We start from the raw sequence: 14266 nt of genomic DNA, 5'->3' as shown, positions 1-14266 counted from the left end.
TTTCATTTACGACACCTTGTTTTCTCCATTTGCACCCATTCTTTATCTTTATTCTTTCTACGATGTTAGCACGCCTGGGGTGGTTGGTCAGCCAATTGACCCTTGACCCCCAGAGGTTTCCTTTTTTTCTCCCTACTTGGGAGTTTTTGTTTCCCTTCCTCCGTTGTCATCAGGCTTTATTTCTTTGTCTTTACTTTTCCGTGTTTTTGAATTATTGTGGGCAAATGATGTAGAAATGCATACACTTATGTAAAGCGCCTTTGTTGTGAGAGGCGCTATATAAAAATAAATTGAATTGAATTGAATCTAGTGCCTGCATTTTGTCAGAAGGCGTAAATGCACTGACACTGTGCGCCACTAGAGGGCACAGAAGAGCAGCTGTCCACAAAGCGTGAGGGCTAGGGGATCGCAGAAGGGATCGGAGCATTACTCCATGAAATTTTTGAAGTCAGTCGCGAAAAAAAAAGAACACTTACATTAATGCTTCTCAGCACATTTATTTATCTCGGCAAGAATGTCCATCCCAGATGCTTCGTCGTGTATGTAGATCTTTTAAATTCAGCAGATAGCTATGCGAATGAATCATGAATGAAGCTCTCAAAACAGGCAGCTCCAGTTTTTATCTAGCTGTAAATAAGGCCAGAGTGGGGTGTACAAGCTATATAACATGCGGGCTTGGCCTGACAAGGCCTTGAGTGAAGTGAACAGGAGTGGCAGAGACACTTAAAGATGATGTGTTTGAGCTGGAGTCTGTGACAAGAGAACATGCCTATTCTCTGAGAATTTATCATTCAGAGGTAAAAGTCAAACAGTTAGCTATTATTTTACTCCGAAGAAATATGAGAATCCAAAAACACGGGGACAGTGACTGAAACAACATTGCTTCATGCCTGCTAGACCAAAGACTCGGTCCAGGGCGTAGATTTTGGTATGGATGTTTGGGACATGTCCCCACCAACACTGGGGGAGTACCGTGTGTGTTTAGGGGGTGGGGAGTTTGGGACTGATTTCGTCCCTACCGATGTTGAAATCAAACCTATGCCCTTGTATAGAGTAGCAGGTCACAGTGAGCCTGGAGCCTATCCCAAACCTATGCCCTTGTATAGAGTAGCAGGTCACAGTGAGCCTGGAGTCTATCCCAAACCTAAGCCCTTGTATAGAGTAGCAGGTCACAGTGAGCCTGGAGCCTATCCCAAACCTATGCCCTTGTATAGAGTAGCAGGTCACAGTGAGCCTGGAGCCTATCCCAAACCTATGCCCTTGTATAGAGTAGCAGGTCACAGTGAGCCTGGAGCCAATCCCAAACCTATGCCCTTGTATAGAGTAGCAGGTCACAGTGAGCCTGGAGCCTATCCCAAACCTATGCCCTTGTATAGAGTAGCAGGTCACAGTGAGTCTGGAGCCAATCCCAAACAGCAGAGTTCAGCGGAAGAACACACAGACAATCACACACTTTGGGATATTTAAAGACACCAATTCACCTGAACCACAGCCCATCTGGTAAAAACAATGAACCACAGAGCGTGGGCCCAGGATTCAATCCCACGCCCTGCAGTCGACATAACTCCACTACGCTGCCCCATCTGTGACTACAGACCGCTTACCTTCCCTGAGAATTTATGGTTTTCGGAAAACAGTCTATTTCTTTGAGGAAGAATGATAAACCACAGGAAAAATAAAATTAAGCAAGTAAACAGTGTTTTACAAGCAGGTCTTAGACACAGCAAATTCAAGTCTCTGCTTGACAACAGGTTCATGTCCCCCTTGTTTTACATCCATAACCAGGACAGCAGGTAAGGAAATTGGACCAGAGACTGAAACACGCGGCCTGAGAGCCTGACAAGGGGAGCTGCTCTTGCACTGAAATAGTTCCAGGGCTTCCTCTCCGGTGCATGACCAGAAACCAGGTACACCTTTGGCCGCTGTTATTATGGGATGGTGTTGCCTTGGAGACGAGGACAGGCCACACTTTACGACTCATAAATCAGGTGGTATGGGAGCCAGCATGGGTTTGTAGGTCTAAAGGTATGTGTGTGACTCTGGGCTGACGGTCTGGGACTGGCAGCCGGAGGAGAGGGATCTGAGGCTGAGGCCTGGTGAGGAGACGGGGATGTCTGTGTAGTGATGGTGGAAGGCTTTCGAAGGAACAGAGATGGCGGCTATGTGCCGATTCGTGGATGACAGACTGCAAGCTGCGTTGGAAAGGCAAATGTTTATTGATCAGTCATCTACAGCCAAACGGGAGGAGCTGAAAATAGTTTCACAGTTTTGCATTATTTATCTTTTACATAATTAGTCCTTTTTACAATTCACACTTTTAGACAAGACAAGTAGAGGATAGGGATAACATTGGTGGTAGAATCCATTAGTTGGAAATAGGGTATAACAAGGTAAAAAAGCAGTAAAGTCATAGGAAACACTGGAAATATGCAAAGCAGCGTTGGAAAACAGGCAGGGTCCATGTGAATGCTTTCCCTCACCCGACCAGTAGGGGGCATCTTTTCAAGGGCTCTGCATGCCAGGTACTAAAGCCAAAGCAGCTAAATCTGGTTCTGTCTGTGGCAGCTCCATGGGCACGGCCAGCAGGCTTCTACCCACAGCAGGGAGGAGTGGGTTGCTCCGTTTCCACGGTGACCTGAGATTCACTTCCCCAACACCAAGGGATGTGATTTGCTGGGAAGAAAACGGCGCTAATTAGAGAAGTGAATGGCAGCACAGAGCAGGCTCAGGAGAGCTGAACCCAAGAACTCTGGGATCCCCGGTGCTGACCCAGAGCGGCAATTTAATCTCCTTGCCGAGATACTCCAGACGTTACGGTATCTGAATCTCCGGATTAGCGGACGGGGCGAGAGGGGCGGATTACATGTAAACGGATCGGCGAGCCGGATGTGAGGTCGTGTGCAGCCTTGCCCTCCGCACGTGTTCCTGAAATTGCCAAATGCAGAAATACCTGCTGTTCCAGTTTTTATGGCCGGGATGAGAGCTTGTCCCCGAGGAAATGCCACCGATGTGATGTTTCGAGCCGTGTCAAGGGACTGAAGCGTCGTGAAAGCGGCCTACATCCTCAGGCTTCTGCTTTCAGGCATGTCATGGCTGCTGAATTAGCGTAGTTGAAGCGCAAATTTCCAGAACCGTTTTTTTTTTTGTTGTTTTTGAGATGAGACCACAATCAGGGGCACAGAACCTGGGGAGGCACCTGTCCATTTTTTGAAACTGCGTATCTTGTTCAAGGTCGCTGGGGATCCTGAGCCGATCCCGGAGACTACGGGCGCAAGGCAGGGAACGACCCAGGAGGGGGCACCAACCCATCACATGGCACACTCACACGCCATTCACTCACTCACACACACACACACACACACACACACACCTATGGGCAATTTGGCACCCCTATTTAACCTCAGCATGTTTTTGGACTGTGGGGGGGGGGGTTGTGTCACCCTCAATATCAAACTCCTTCTTACTCCGTTGCCACTAACGACCAAAAGTCAGGCCAAAACTCACTCATTTTATATTCAATCCAATGCCGAACTCTTGTTAAAAGTTCCAGGACTGGCTAAGTCTACAGAAATTTTCTCAACCAAGTATCCTGTGGACGTAGTGAATTTTGGGAATTTACTCTTCAGAGTCATGACTGACTTGGCTTTTATGCATTTGGGCTGAAGCTGTTTGGCTCACAGTATCATTCCCGAAGGAAGTGTTTACAGTGACATGCACAGTCTCCTCCTGTTCTGTATTCCATCTTGGAAACTCTTCACCATTACAGGGTGACAGTGAGTCTGGCACCAATCCCAGGAAGGATATGCTGGTTTGTTCATATCAGAATATTAATAATAATAATAATAATAATAATAATAGTAATAATTTTATTTAGAAGGCACCTTTCTAGCACCCAAGGACACCGTACAATAAAGCATGAAGCCATAAAATACAGAGAATATAGAATATAACAAGTTTCATAAAAGTAATAGTAATAATAATAACAATAATTAAATAAATAAATAGAAAATTATAGAGAAAATGCTAATTTGCGGTTAATAAATACTAAAACAAATTTGTCCTTTTGTCCACCTCTCAGTTAGCTAAAGATTCAGTGTTTTTAAATGAATTTTTCCCCTCCCCCAAGGTACAATGGCAGAGACCAGCCAGGGATTAGAACCTGTAACTCCGGTTAAGCTTGAAATACTGTGTCTGCACACCCCCAGACACTGAAGAATATCTCAGATGGAACTGGCTTTTAGTCCCTCAGTCACAGCCGAGTGGAAACATGCAGAAGCTTCAGAGTGTTACAAGGGGCGCCCTGATTAGCTGGCAGAAGGTTCCAGAACGTGCCGCATCACGAGTGGGATCTTTCCTTTTCATGACATGCGGCCTAATGCACTCTAGGACGAGTTCCCGCGCAGAAGGGAGCCCGGAATGTGAACGTTCCGGAATGCGTTGCCATGTAATCCTCGCATTTTCCACATTCTTTGTCGGTTAGATCTCTGCCCCAAAGGGACACATCTGTGTACCGGAGCGTGTGTCAAGCGTGTCCGCATATATGTGCCATATTTCATATAAACACAAACGCTTACCGTCAGTAGCTGTTTTATACATTTACCGTCTTCCTCAAATGCAACACAGTGCTCTACATATTCCACACAGTGCTCTACATATTCCACACAGTGCTTTACATATTCCACACAGTGCTCTACATATTCCACACTGTGTTCTACAATGTACAGCACATAGGTAACAGTAAGAAATAGCAGCTTCACTATAGACACTGTAGATACATGTTTTGCACAACCTGAAAAAAGAAATACTCAGAAATAATGAATAAACAATTAAGCAGAATACATCAGAGAAAATACAGTAGTGATCAGACAGACACTGACAGACAAACACATAGATATAGACAGTTTTGTGGAAGTTACTCACAAAAATAATTAATTACAGACTGAGGTGGAAAGTTCGGGTCCAGAAAGTACAAATCCAGTCCAAGGTTTTGTTTCAACCAACTAGTTGAGTAGTGTGACTGTGACTCTTTATACTCAACTGGTTGGTTGAAACAAAACCTTGGTCTGGATTTGTACTTTCTGGACCTGAACTTTCCACCTCTGTCTGTAATGGATTACTCTTGTAAGTAACTTCCCCTACACTGGTTATAGAGAAATAGATACGGGGATAGACACACAAGCAAACGGATGGATATAGACAGACAGACAACCAAACAGACAGATATAGAGACCCAGACAGGCAGACGGAGAGATAGATAGATAGATACAGAGACATAGAGAGGTAGACAACCAAACAGGTAGATATAGACACATACACAGGCAGACAACCAAACAAATAGATATAGAGACAGAGACAGGCAGACTGGCATATAGATACAGAGACATAGACAGGCAGACAAAGATACATATAGACAAATAGACAGACAGACAGACATATAGATATAGATACACAGACAGGCAGACAAACAGATACATATAGACACATAGACAGGCAAACACCCAAGCTAACAGATACAGATACATAGATATTGCCTTTATTCTTACCATCTCCCGTCACCAATCCCACCCAATTCGCTCTACAGGTTGGTCTCCTTCTCGGGTTGGGATGGGACCGTCCCATTGCTGCCATTGACTGGAGCCCCCGCTGTCGTCTGGCCGCAGGTGGGACACACGGCCCACGGTGCCTGACTCGTCCCGTTCGCTGCATGCAGAGAACGAGGCCGGTGTGTGAGCAGGGGGTGGGGGGTGCGGGGTAAGGGCTAGCCGGCGCTAGCCAGGGGCGGGGGCGCCGTACCTTGCGAGGCCACTGGGGCATTCCCGTTCAGATATCGGGTGCAGTCCCATTTCTTCTTGCTCTGCGAGGAGCCCATGGCTCCACAAAGATGAAGGAGAGGAATGGGAGTCAAAGCAGAACTGAAAATGGAGACAAAGCAGACCGGAGGGAGATGAACTTCCAGGTTCTGGTGAGTGACTCCAGGAATGGTCCACACACTCACTGTGAGTGAGCTCCGAGCCTCTGGCACCTTCCGTCCCTTCTCCGTCACCCCCCAGGGTGTCCTGGACCTGCGTAACCGATCCTGCTCTTCACACGCCTGATTATCACGTGCCTAATCAGGCCGTCGCTGCTTCCCACTGTTTCTCCTGCCAGGAAGCCGTGGAGGCTTTTTGGGCGCCGCGTGCGGCAGAGAGACTAAGTCGCCACTGGATGAGCTGACCTGCCTGTGCGGCAGCGTTTAAGCACCCTGCCAAAAAGGGGTGTGGCATTTGGACGGAGGCCAGGCCCGGGGGGGGGAGGAGGTCCGACACACGGACACATTTCCGTGTCGCAAGCACGACATCACAGGAATGTTGCCAGAGTGGAATCTTGGCTCAGGACATAAAAGCATCTAGACACCACATAACACACAAAAGACATAGAACTCGGCTACATCAAACATTGTTTTAAAATGAAGACTCTACATGTAACTTGTTTTTTTTTTTGGCCAGCAGGGGGCTCAGAGGTTAAGGACTTAACCCAAAGCCTGCTGGTTAAAGCCCTGGAACCAGGCACTTAATTGGAGTATTAGGAAGTTAATTGGGTCCATCTCCTGGGGTCGGCACCATCGGAGCCATGGAAGGGTGACATCATGGATGCAGCATATAAACTGTAACATCATGGGTGTAGATTTCAAACCTGCACAAGCCGATGTGGAGAACTGACTCATTGATGGACTTTGGCTTTGACCACTGTTCACACCTTGCTTTCAGCAAATAGATCCACTCTTTCTTTTACTATAAATGTTAGCATGTCTGGGCCAGCCAGTTTACCTTGAACCATCAGAATTTTTTTTTTCTGGCTTTCTTACATTCATATCTTTGTCTTCCCTTTGCCCTGCTTTTGTATTATTCTCTCTTTTCTGTCCTGAAAGGCGCTATATAAAGATAAACTGAATTGAACAGAAGCGGGTAACAAGCAGAGGATAAATGGCAAGGCAACTCCCTGTGTGAATGAGCCAGTCCCGGCTCAGGGCTTCCCCAGAGCTCCTGCAGGGGGAGCACTGCCTGCGAGCAGGAGTCCTCGCTACAGGTATGTCTCTAACGGATTTGTTAACTTCAGGAAGTCCCAGTAGGAAATGGGCAGATCTGGGTGAGATGGGCATCAAAGTTCCAGCTTTGGAATGTTCCAGAAGCCGATGCTCAGAAACAGAAAGTAAATAAAACACAGGGAGGTATGCGATACATATTTGCGATGTGTCTTCCTTTCAGATTGAAAAACTGGAGGTACTTGGTGGTACAGAATCTCTCTCTCTCTTGCAGTCTCTAACCCTCTCTCTATCTCCATTTACATAAGAACAGAAAAAATTTACAAAACGAGAGGAGGCCATTCGGCCCATCAAGCTCGTTTGGAGAGAACTTAACTAATAGCTCAGAGTTGTTAAAATCTTATCTAGCTCTAATTTAAAGGAACCCAGGGTTTTAGCTTCTGCTACACTAGCAGGAAGACTATTCCATACTCTAACTACACGCTGTGTAAAGAAGTGCTTCCTCAAATTTGTTTTAAAATGTTCTCCCGCTAATTTCCACTTATGGCCACGAGTTCTATTATTTAAACTAATATTGAAGTAGCCATTTGGCTGAACAGCATCCAGACCCGTTAGAATCTTATAGACCCGGATCATGTCCCCCCTTAGTCTCCTTTGCTTAAGGCTAAACAGATTCAGCTCAGCTAACCTTTCCTCATAAGACATTCCTCTAAGACCAGGAATCATTCTCGTAGCCCTCCGTTGCACCTTTTCTAAGACAGCAATGTCCTTCTTAAGGTATGGTGACCAAACCTGCACACAATATTCTAGGTGGGATCTTAAAAAGGAATTATATAAGTGTAACATCACCTCCCTTGACTTTGTGTAGAAGTTCCTCACGCTACATCCTACTGTCTCTCCTCCTGTGCAGGTCAAACTGGAAAGACTCCAATAATGTACCAGATAACCCGCCCCCCCCCCCCCCCCCCATTCATAAGCACTGCTTTCAGTTCTGATTCGATTTGTCATGCAGATTTTATGGGGCTCTCGCTCCATCTCTCTCCTGGGCCGGAGACAATGGCACTTTAAGGACCCCTGATTTGCTCGTCGACCATTCAGGTTCCGGAGGCTGACTGATGGGTTCCCTTTGGATAACACCAAGAAGAATGGTGTCGCCGGCGGTTACGAGCCCTGCTTCTAAGGTTAGAAGTAATGGAAGGGATCCGATGGGCCTCTCCGACATGCACATGTCTTCCATTTTCTTTCTGGTTGATTCTGATTCTTCTGCTTTGTGTCGAGCAGAGAGTCCCCACCCCCTCGGTACAAATCCTGAAGTCATTTTTTGGGCCGATTGTGTGTAAGACGTCTCAAAGCCCTCCCTGTCACAAGGCTCTTTTCACTGCCTTTTTATTTCATTCAATCACGGACATTATTATCCAGTGATTTAAACCGTAAAAATGTGACTTTGTTTATACAGGAGATTTTTTTTAAGTCAAATCACTGATTGTGTTGCTCAATTTATTGATCACATGACCATATTGTTAATTACCATGTCATATCCTGCCCTTAAAAGCAAAAATTACCAAAACAGAATGATGTCATATTCTGTCTGTTACGTTCAATGTAAGTAGGAATCACTTAAAGTAAGGGTGATTTCATTTCCGCAAGTAGCAAAACAGCGTTTTTGGAAATGAGAATTATATTTTTCTTGGGGGGTGGGGGGTGGGGAGTTTGGAACTCTTTTTAGGAAGGAAAAACAGCAGCTTAAAGGGATAGAAAAAAGATAAAGATAAGTGAAGAATGCCTCTTGTCGCATGCGTTCGCCGTGCAGATAGCGGACTCCTTCGAGGAGAGTCAGCGCTCACAGAAAGTGACATCTCGTTAATTACCCGTGACGACCAGCAGGTTCCCCTACGGCATCGTCAGGGGTCTTCGAATGCAGCCATACTGGAGAGGGGGGCTGAAGACCACTACGGTTACTCTAATATCCCATATTATTTATTCTGTCGCACTCCATCTTCTTCACATCTCAACACTGGGTTCAGCTCGCGTTCGAAAAGCAGATAAAACCACCAGTGACATTCTAATTCCGAGGAAGAGGAAGAAGAGTTTTATAACGTTCTACATGTAATAAAATTATCTTCAAGCTATTAAAATGTGTAATTATTAAAAATTAATATTAAGTAATACGCAAACATTTTAATTCCTTTCTCATGGAAAAAAACAAGACCCCCCCCCCCCAAATTTCTGCATTTGTTACTATTATTTTTGAAATTTTAAAAATACACAGAAAGGTAGCTTTATCCCAGGTTTAATAATTTTTTTCCACTGAATTCTTTTATCTGTTTGTGTTTAAAATTTAGAAAATAAGCTTAAATGTAGCTTTACCACCAAGTTTCATAAAATCGCTCTTCTACCAAATTTCTTTATTTGTAACTATTGTTTTAAATTTTTTCAAAATAAACTGAACTGTAGAATTACCACCAGACAACAGGCACCCACCGAGATGACAAAACAATCCTTGAGGTTATGAATTCCGGAATTTACGAGTAACACGTGTCTCCCCTCGCGCTGCGCCCCCCGCGCAGACCACCTCCCCAGTCCGATTTCTCACGACGCCATCGATCGAGCCCCCTTCAGCGGGACAGGTGTTGTTGATGCTGGGCTGCACCTGTCCCTTTTAGGATCCCATTAACCTTGAGGCGCGTCAGCAGCGTCCTTTTCCTGCACGCCATCTTCTCATCACCACGGCAACGTCTGTAGGGCTGTGTCACACTATAGCGCTTGACTGAAGCTTTGGATACATCCATGCAGAAGGGTGCATATGTTATTTGTACGTGAAATGCCCCACCCACCCAGTAACTAGTATAAACTTATTATCCTTTATTGCCATACAATACTTTTGAGTGTCATGCATTTAAAAGGGTCCTTCAAACTATCCCACTTAAAAGGTTCAAGCGGCCACATCCTTCTAACGATGTACCGGTTTTGTTGCCTGATTCTGGTTTTTAAAAATATTTGTTCAGTTTATTTTGACATAAAACAATAAACTAAAATAAACTAAACTGACCACACCTATTAGTATATTCCTGGTAGTTTTCCTTTCTAAACTTGCTCTGTTTTGCCATGATTGTTGTCACACTTGGAAAATATTTTGTGTGGTAGTTTATGTTTTGTTTTGGAGAGCAAAGACAATGGCCTTGTACACATGGCATAACTTTCCGTATCTCCTCTAACAGAAAACCGCTCTTTAGATTGATTCTACTCCCCTGTGTATCGTGTGTGTGTGTGCGTGTGTGTGTGTGTGTGTGTGTGTGTGTGTGGCAAGGTGGGGGGTGGGGGCAGGTTCCATGGATCGTACGCGGCCGTTTTTTTATTCACCACATCAGAGCCGCACTTTTGCCCGGGGAGTGTCGACAGGATGCGGCGACAGTGAGAAATGGGAACGACAGTGCTGGCGAACATTAATAAGCCCTCCCCAGGTATGGGGGCGGGGGGGGATGTGAAGTTTTACAGCACAGGTGGAGCACAGTGGGGCCTCAGTCTCACTTCAGGACTGTCTGGCGGGTGAGGCGACGTCCTCCAACGAGCTACGCAGAGAATGCAGCGTCAGAGGACGACACCAGACCCTGACGGCCAGCAGTCTTTGGGCATGAATTATAAGAACAAAACAAAGCTCTGTACCAAATATTCACCACGGAGTACTGCAGATTGGCCCAGAAAAAACCTTTCATTGCATATTATAGTCATTGATTCAGCTGAAGTTCTGTTACCATGGTTACGGCAGCAAGGCCTGTTACCACGGCTACAACAGAAGGTCTCCCTTGTAGGGCTTGACCTCCTCGGTTACAGGTGCGATGCGCAAGCACCTCGGTCCCTACCATGTCGTGGTTTGGTCAATACTCAGCAGAGTAGAAGATCAGTATGTATGCTATGGTGGTTTATTTTAATATCTAATAAGTTAATACATGCTTTAATAAAGCACATTAAGACAAACATGAATCAGAACAGAAATACATTGTGCAAGCAAAATTTCAGAAGAACCACAGCAGTAACTTCTGAAAATAAGTAGCAAAAAACAGCATCTGATTACAACACATGATGTTTGTTTAACCTAAAACACAGAAATTGCTTGATCCTCTGAGGGGCCATGTAATTTCACTCCGACTATGCATGCAAAAACAAAACTACAAAAATTAAAAAACTACAAATCCCACCAAGTCGAGGGGGCACCTGTAATAGTCTTCAGCTAAGTCAGTCTAAGCCAGCTGAGCATCAAGTGATTTTACCCAAGGCAATTTAATATCTGATAGATAAAACTGTAAATATTAAGAACACCTTTTTCAAGGGTCCCATAGTCTTCAGCACCATACTACCAGCTTGATAGACATACATTTTTTTATTAAATGTAATGTTTGTCAGTACTGAAAATAAAATTAGCAACATGATCATAACTGCAGGGATATTTTGTAGCTATCCCCAGAAGTACAAAACCTGAAGTGCAAAGACTGTCAGGCTTGTCCGTTTGACCAGTGTTGGTTCTGGGAGGATCGGACGCGTTGGTAAGAAGTACGGTAAGAAGTACGGTAGGAAGTACGGTAAGAATGTGTTAAGATGGCTGGTAATTTCTGCAAACTTCTTTCTGAGTAACTTGGCGCTCTAATTAACTCGCTTAAAAATTCCACGATCTGACACCGTGCCCGAAAGGTCAGCAAAATTATAAATGTGGAAGAAGTAATTTACACCTGGAATGGGGACGAGGCATCGCGCAGCGCCGCTGCGAGTTTTTCCACTTTGCCGAAACTCAATTTGGTGTACGTAAAAAAACCTTAGCAAGTTTGTCTAATTAATATTTCCGCTGAAGGCATTATCTGTTGAGGTGTTATGTCATACCCCACTCATTTACAAGTGTCTCCCCATTAAGATATACGAACAACTAATAATTCAGCGTGAAAAGAAAAAAAAAGGAGAAGTTTCTGATTAACTGTTAAATGAAAGTTCATCATTGACATAAAATATTCCCCCTTCCCCGTGGCCTCTGGTGGCGTTTGTGAACGTTTGTTACCTTATTTCAAATTCTCCTGTAAATATCAGTCCTATATATAGTGCCCCCTGCTCTCCGATGTGTAATAGCTGCCTGCAGACTTGGGGGAAAACATCTCAGCTTTATGAAATAATATTTCCCTCAAAGGTTAGCCTAGAGAGAAGCAAGGATTTGAAGGACCCCCCCCCCCCCCCCCCCCATATGAGGATGTCTGTCAATCGGACAATGTGCGAGGGAATCGGCTGATTCATCTGATGCGACCCTCACTAGGAGTCTAACAAGGAATCTCTAGATGAAGTCTATGCATGTTGTGTGTATGGGAGGGGCGACAGGGGGCACTGTGGCCTCCCAAGGACCTGGAAGCCCTGTAGATCTTACATTTGCCTGTTCAATTAGTGGCCGACACACTGAGGTAGAGAACTTGCCCAGTGGGTGTCAGATCAGGGCTCCTGGAGACCAGGTAAATGGGGGCTGGGGGCTCCCAGGTGCGCATGCCCACCCCCATCGTCGTTCAGAAGCTGCTTTTCCAGTCGCATTAGCAAAAATAAATTGCCTCAAATGGAAACCTTGCATTAAGTGTATTTGCCCGGCGTATAAATTAATTTTGGTGACCCCCACCCCCCACTCAGTTATCGACCGAGTGCTATGAAGCACCTGAACAGTCACTTTGGTTAACCAATTAAGAGCAGAGAGAGAGAGACCGGGACACTCTACTGCCCCCCTCAGAACCTCAAACACTCCACGCCTTGCCGGAGAATGCAGAGAGGCCGCATGAAACACGATCCAAAGCAAAATCACAGAGTCAGCTGTGACCTTTAAACATGTAATAAAACAGATACAAACGTAACAAAAACTTGGAAGCTATATAGTGTGTGCCTCTGGGGGGGTTGGCCATCTCAAATCACCATGACAACATGTCACATGGTCCACAGGGGCTAATTGCACGTGCCTCCCTTAAAAGTCACAAAAGATCATCGGCGAATCAGCCCACCTGACAGAGTGATTCGCAGAGGCACCGGAGAGCGACATCCCTGTCCGTATCAGAAAAGGTCCGGCAGCAACCTCCTCAAACCTACTGAGCGTCTGTGATCCTTCTGCGTGCTCATCAGGCACTCTTAAATAATCGGCGAGCATCTCTGTGTGTGTTTTTAATGTCACTTCTGGAAGTGTGATGCACTCACCGGGATAATGACCCGCCTTTTAATTACGCCTTGGGTTTGGCAGTCAAGTGAATTCACCCCGATGTTGCCACCTACCGAAGATCTCCAGGCAGCAACGCCGGAGAGAATATCACATGTGAAAGCTTATTTAGTTTGATACTCAGTCATATGTCTGTGTGACAATGCCATCCCTCCCACATGCATCTCACATTCAAACTGAGCTTCTGCTTCCTCATAATTAGAGGTTAAGATAAGGACAGCAAAATAATGGATAGTCTGGCCAAACATCTGTCCAGCCATCCATGCATCCATCCATTCACCCTGGATGGGATGCTAGTGCACCACAGGGCACGAGGCAGGGGGACACCCTGGATGGGATGCCAGTCCATCACAGGGCACGAGGCAGGGGGACACCCTGGACGGGATGCCAGTCCATCACAGGGCACGAGGCAGGGGACACCCTGGATGGGATGCCAGTCCATCACAGGGCACGAGGCAGGGGACACCCTGGACGGGATGCCAGTCCATCACAGGGCACGAGGCAGGGGACACCCTGGATGGGATGCCAGTCCATCACAGGGCACTTCTTAAATCCAGTTTATGGATGACTTGAAGTTACGAATGGACTGCCATAAAGCCTATCTTATTACTAATTCGGGTTAAGTACAATGGTTCGTAATAACGAACACATGCACTACATTTTGACACTTGTGAAAATATTGCATGGCTTCAGTGCTTCTTCAGCTTGAGGTACAGTACAGTACCGTATATAGATACTTTTGTTATTACTGTATTATTATTAAGCAAAATATAGTATGTAAAGTGAGCAGTACATCCCAGTCCTCAGTATGGATGAGACAGTAGGTGAACTGTACCCAGATTACATACTACATTCTGCGACACTCAGAAGTGTGCAAACTACAATGTCCCACAAGGCCGCAGAAACTGCACCCAGAGACGAAGAATGTCACTCAGAAATTTTTGTCAGGATGGGAGAGGAAATGCCGTCACTGTACAGATTTAAGTGGAAAACAATACCCAGAGGCTGAATATGTATTTTTT

General features: G+C 45.5%; 1 long non-coding RNA gene across 1 annotated transcript; it reads right to left on the bottom strand.

Moving 5' to 3' along the window:
- Positions 1 to 2193: 2193 nt before the first annotated feature.
- LOC111832847 (uncharacterized) lies at positions 2194 to 6232 on the bottom strand. Its single transcript, XR_002835604.2, has 3 exons — positions 5794 to 6232; positions 5544 to 5700; positions 2194 to 2673 (listed from the first exon to the last, which is right to left on the bottom strand). It is a non-coding gene; the product is annotated as an uncharacterized lncRNA (long non-coding RNA).
- Positions 6233 to 14266: the final 8034 nt, after the last annotated feature.

Source organism: Paramormyrops kingsleyae, chromosome 4 (genome assembly GCF_048594095.1).
Source record: "Paramormyrops kingsleyae isolate MSU_618 chromosome 4, PKINGS_0.4, whole genome shotgun sequence".
NCBI lineage: Eukaryota > Metazoa > Chordata > Actinopteri > Osteoglossiformes > Mormyridae > Paramormyrops > Paramormyrops kingsleyae.
The sequence above is the reverse complement of the archived record's forward strand: the minus strand, read 5'-3'. Positions and strand labels throughout refer to the sequence as shown.